Below are 6,000 nucleotides of genomic sequence, written 5' to 3' on the forward strand. Positions count from 1 at the left end.
AAAGTCGGTTGGCCAATGCGTCGTTTCTCCCAAGTGTGGCGCAAGAACATTTGCCCTGCTTTAAGTTAAGAGTAGGCTCAAGCCTCTAGAAGTATTTACAGAAGACGAAAATATTGAAGAAAAAAAGAAAAAAAGGTGATTTTAAAAAAAATACGTAGATGCCGAATGTTGATTTGGTTTGTAAAAGGGAACAATTAGCAAAACATCCTGACATTTTCTAATCACTGTGTTTAGGTAAAGTTTTGTTTATGCCGTAATCGACCCCCCCCCCCCAAAAAAAAAAAAAGTGGTAGATTGGGGATACAACTCACCCCTCATTGAGGGCGCTGTCTAAGTGAGACGTCAAGTGTAAAGGGTCTTTCGGCAGAGCGCTGAAAGGTTCCAAGTTCCAATCTCAACTTCCTTCTCCCTAACCTTTAATTTAACATCCTAACGGGGTGGTAGATTCGAGACTTGACAACACCCCCCCCCCCTTCCCCCCTCCCCCCTCCCCCACCTCCCCTCAGTGAGTGCGCTGACTTCGTTAGAATGTGACGTCATGTGTAAAGGGTCTTTCGGCAGCTCGCTGAAAGGTTCCAAGTTCCAACCTCAACTTCCTTCTCCCGAACCTTTAATTAAACATCTTAACGGGGTGGTAGATTCGGGACTCGACAATCCCCCCCCCCCCACCTCCCCTCAGTGAGTGCGCTGTCTTTTAGTTAGAATGTGACGTCATGGGTAATTGGTCTGTCAGCAGCTCTCTGAAAAGTTCCAACCTCAACTTCCTTCTCCCGAACCTCTTATTAGACATCTTAACGGGGTGGTAGATTCGGGACCCCCCCCCCCCCAGTGAGTGCGCTGTCTTAGTAAAAGTGTGACGTCATGTGTAATTGGTCTGTCAGCAGCTCTCTGAAAAGTTCCAACCTCAACTCCCTTCTCCCGAACCTCTAATTGGACGTCCTGACGAAATGAAAGTCAGTACGTTCCCATACGAAGTGGTAGATTGGGGGGTACGACTCCCTAACCCCAACCAACTCCAACACACCCCATCACACTAGGGTACCCCACACCCCACTCCAACCCAACCCAACACACCCTACCCCTTCCACTCCAGCCGCTTCCCTGCTGTTTCAACCTCGCATGGGTGCGTATAAGTTTTAAGACTGATTTGAGGACATTACATCAAACTTCACATAATAATGCTATTTGCAGACACAACACATAAATGCGTCAACACACTATAAGTGGGTTCTCGCAGCTCGCTGTAAAAAGGTTTTTATTCACAAAATCAATTTCAAGTCAGAAACATTCAGTCTTCGCTCAGTCCTCCCCCTGGTAAACTGCCACCAACTTTAATGGAAGGGTCAATAACCTAAAGATATGTGCAAGGAAAAGCCACAAAATATTTACGAAATTGTATCGTATTGTGGCTGGTTGTTTCCAATTATGATTGAAGGTCAAAGGTGAAAGGTCGTGGGTCAAGACGGAGGCTCATGATCTGTCATGCTCCGATACAGTACAAATCCTGGATATAAACACACAGGTGTTCCAAAGTGACAAAGTCATTTATTTATTTCGATATTTATTTTGGTTTTATGGTTTTCATGTGATATTTACGTCAGATAACGAGAATTTTTAGACCATAAATGCGGGGTGAAATTCACCGAAAACTCACCGGGTTACTGTTATTATCTGACGTGACCAAAATGTATGATGAGACACGCCCAATTATTTGGGGCAGGTTGCGTTTTCCCATTTAAAATATTAAAAAATACAGGCTTTACGTCCCCATTCCTCGGGATTTAAACTTGCATTCCGTAGCGAAACTCCACCACAAAATGCCATCAAAATTACCTTCAAACCCAGGTACAGGATGGCACTCTTTTCTGCACGGATGTACGTACCACATACCTAAAAAATTAACTCCAAGTTTCATATACATGGACAATGATAGATTTGTGCCAAAAAAAATATATACTTTGAAGTTTGACGATTTCTGCGAAATATTCGCTCTTTTTGGGGGTGTGTATGAGTAAATAGCTACTGCAGAAACTGTGGTGTTAAAAGTGACACAATGGGCGTTGTCACATCAAGAGAGAATAACAATGTACACCTTAGGGTGTTAACATGAAACTTATGTTCATTTAAAGGCACTGGACACTATTGGTATAATCTCATCAAAATTATGTTAGCATTTAACTTAATTCGGTAACGAGCAATGGAGAGCTGTTCCTTCTGAAGTAACGTAGTTTTTGAGAAAGAGGTAATTTCTCACTCCAATAATAAAAGACTTCAACTGAAGCCTTTTATTGGGCAGATGAAAGCACACACATTTTGTGTTTTTTCTTGTTCATTATTCTCTTGCAACTTTGATGACCAATTGAGTCCAAATCTTCACAGGTTTGTTGTTTTATGCATATGTTGGGAAACACCAAGTGAGAAGACTGGTCTTTGACAACTACAAACAGTGTCCAGTGCTTTTAACATAGTTTTGTATGACGTTTGGTTGCCCTTGTTCTGTAGCGCTATATGACCCATTGTTTTCAATTTAAACATCCCAGTTTATACAGATGGTGTACACGCAACATTGCAGACAAGTGGCTAAAATCTTTTTGGAAGTTGTATCAATGAGGGAATCAATGTGTGATGAAGAGGTTTTCAACTAGTGGTTTAAACCCAACGAGGCCTAGTTATTGATAATTTTACCGAGACGAAGTCGAGGTAAATTATAAAGAACCAGGCCTCGGCGGGTTTAAACCACTAGTTGAAAATCGTTTCAACACACTTTGATTTCCATTCATAAATACCTTTTCGGTCAAAAAACATCAACACTTTTTGGTCAAAAAGTAAAATAAATGCAACAATTATAATTGTTCAATGATTTCTTTCAACATAACACCCCTCCAGCTATGAAATGATAATGCCCTCGGGTAAACAACTTCTTATAAGGAGATTGCTGTGCGCGTCGCGCGTATCGCGTGATGTGGCACAACTGTTCCAGCCGTTGCTCTCGACCAATAGGAATGAAGCAACTGTCCCGCTCACAACCGGTTATAAACACTGGTCATTATCGAAGGTTTAAACACCCCCACTTGACGCGCTCTCCACCAATAGGAATAGCGAAACTGTCTGAGGTATTTATTAATTTCCCTTTTAACTTGCAGAAACTAATTGGTTTTAAAACTTTTCCGGTGTCAAATAGACCAACATCCCTTTAGTCACGTCAGTCCGACGTGGTTGGTCAAATTTTTCTGTCATAACAACAAATTATTGTCCATTTTTCTCACTTGCTGTTTTGGTTTGGAACTTTTGGTTTGTTTTGTCTCGTGTTTGTGGTTCATCCAACTCTACGGATGCCTATGGTCTGAGATTTGTTGGTGACCATGGAAATGGTTCCCGGATGTGACGTCAAACGGAATCCTGGAACAGAAAGATGCATTTTAACCCCCCCCCCCCGCACAAGATAAAATAATTTCAAACGAACAATGTTTTCGGTTCGTGTTTCTTAGAAATTTTTCTTCCACGGAATGAGTCTCCCTTTCGATGTCTTACTAATACTATCACAATTTTTGTTTATTTTTTTAAAATAATCAACAACAAAAACTAAAAGATCCTAGCTATATCTACACTCAGGCAGAGCGTACTCTACTTGGTAAAGAGCACCCGAGGAGCTGTTTTATAACACATGGAAACGACTTCCTTGGAACTGTTTGCCCAAAACATGAATATTAAAGGTTTAATATAGGCACGAAGCATTTCGCAGGCCTCTAAATAGCAAACGTTTCTATGCAACAATACTGGGCTTTTTTGTTTCAATATTTTCTTGCAACTCCAATTACCAATTGGGCCCCAAATTCCACAGAGTTGTAATTTGATGCATGGGATACACCAGGTGAGAACTGTCCTTGGCAATTACCAAAAGTATGCATTACCTTTAAAATCCGACATGCTCTCTATTTCTGTTGCCCATTTGAAGTTTTTAAACAGCTACCTGAGCGGAAGGTTTTTAACGGAAATGGTATTTAGACTTGTTTATAATGCACTTGTTGACCATTTTAATGTAATTTTGATATGTTTACACTTCTGAGTTTTTCGTAATTAGCGATTAAAAAATCAGGCCCCAACCTAAAGGTTTTGAAAAACTAAAAACACTTCTGCCGTTGAGAGTGCGCGCCAAAGGACAATGCCGCTGACGTCATTTGTGGGAGTTTGCTTTGTTATACCTCCACGCTGCAACAAAGGCTTTACAAATTGGAGCTCCCAACTATGACGTTTTAAGGGTGATTACGTAACGGGGCTTTTCGCAAATCTCTCAGAAAAGCACTGGATAAGGGTATTCAAAATGATTGTTTTTTTACACAATCAAAATCTATTTATAATCATATGACTCGATTTCCTTATCCATTGAAAACATTTTAAATGGAATTCAGCAAAGTTCACGACTTGACATTTTCGTTCAAGCAGGTCTTTAAACTTGTCGTCTACGTGTATCGACATGATTTAAATCGCACTATAAAAGGTCACAAAATTGTTAAAGGCAGTGGACACTATTGGTAATTGTCAAAGACTAGCCTTCACAGTTGGTGTATCTCAACATATGCATAATATAACAAACCTGTGAAAATTTGAGCTCAATCGGTCATCGAATTTGCGAGATAATAATTAAAGAAAAATACCCTTGTCACACGAAGTTGATATGCGTTTAGATAGTTGATTTCGAGACCTCAAGTTCTAAACTTGAGGTCTCGAAATCAAATTCATGGAAAACTACTTCTTTCTCGAAAACTATGGCACTTCAGAGGGAGCTATTTCTCACAATGTTTTTTACCATCAACCTCTCCCCATTACTTGTCACCAAGAAAGGTTTAACGCTAATAATTATTTTGAGTAATTACCATAGTGTCCACTGCCTTTAAAAGGCAACTTTGTGACTTTTTTTAGTGCGATTTAAATCATGCTCGATACCAGTAGACGACTTGTCAAGAATTTCCTGTTGTACATAATAATAATGTCCAACCCAACACCCAAAAAGAAGGCCATGTGGCCATCGGGACTCTTCCCTAGTGTCCAAACCATGCCAGTGCCCAAATTCATAGAGTTGCTAAAGCTATAATCACAACAAAACTGAGCTAACCAGAATAAAACACACACATCGAAAATACTTTTCTCGTGCGCAATTTGTGACTGGATACAATACTGCTGAGCAAAACAATTGTTAAAGGGAAGGTACACGTTTAGTAATTATTGTCAAAGACCAGTCTTCTCACTTGGTGTATATCCCAACATAAGCATAAAGTAACAAGCCTGTGAACATTTGAGCTAAAAAGTTGCGAGAAAATGATGAGAGAAACAACACCTTTATTGGGTGAATGTGTGTGCTTTCAGATAGGAATAAAAGACTTCTAGCTAGAGTCTTTTTTAGTGAGAAATTACCTCTTACTCAAAATCTATGCTACTTCAGAGGGAGCCGTTTCTCACAATGCTTTATACTATCAACATTCTCGTTACTAAGGCGGTTTTTAAGTGACCAAACGTGTACCTTCCCTTTAAGCAATATTTTCTGCTAACAAGCAGAAAGCTACATTGGGCCCACGGCAACCTCTTCTTGTAATTAACCTCGAACACTTGAGGGCTTCTCTTGCCGGAAGCTTTTACAATATCCAATCCCTAAACTTCACGTTAGTCCTTCTGCCTAATCGTGGATGAAACTGTACGGTCAACTGTGCAAAAATTGCTGTTATACGTTCGCGACAGAATACAATGTATCAAGAAGCACTAGGTCATAGGTCAAACCGACAATGGAGGGCGGAGGGGGGGGGGGGGGGTCGGGGACGAGAACAATTTTCTTAAAGCTACCAACAGATGTTTTAAATATACAAAACATATTTTAACCTTACCAATCTGAATAGAAAGTGATTTTTTGCTGACCAGCCCCGGCCCAAACCCAATAGTTCCCATTGGTTGACAGACACGTCTACTAAACCAGACTCCGAGACGCGTTAGGTTTGGATTGTCCGATGT

The sequence above is a fragment of the Asterias rubens genome, chromosome 20, assembly GCF_902459465.1.
Source record: "Asterias rubens chromosome 20, eAstRub1.3, whole genome shotgun sequence".
Lineage (NCBI taxonomy): Eukaryota > Metazoa > Echinodermata > Asteroidea > Forcipulatida > Asteriidae > Asterias > Asterias rubens.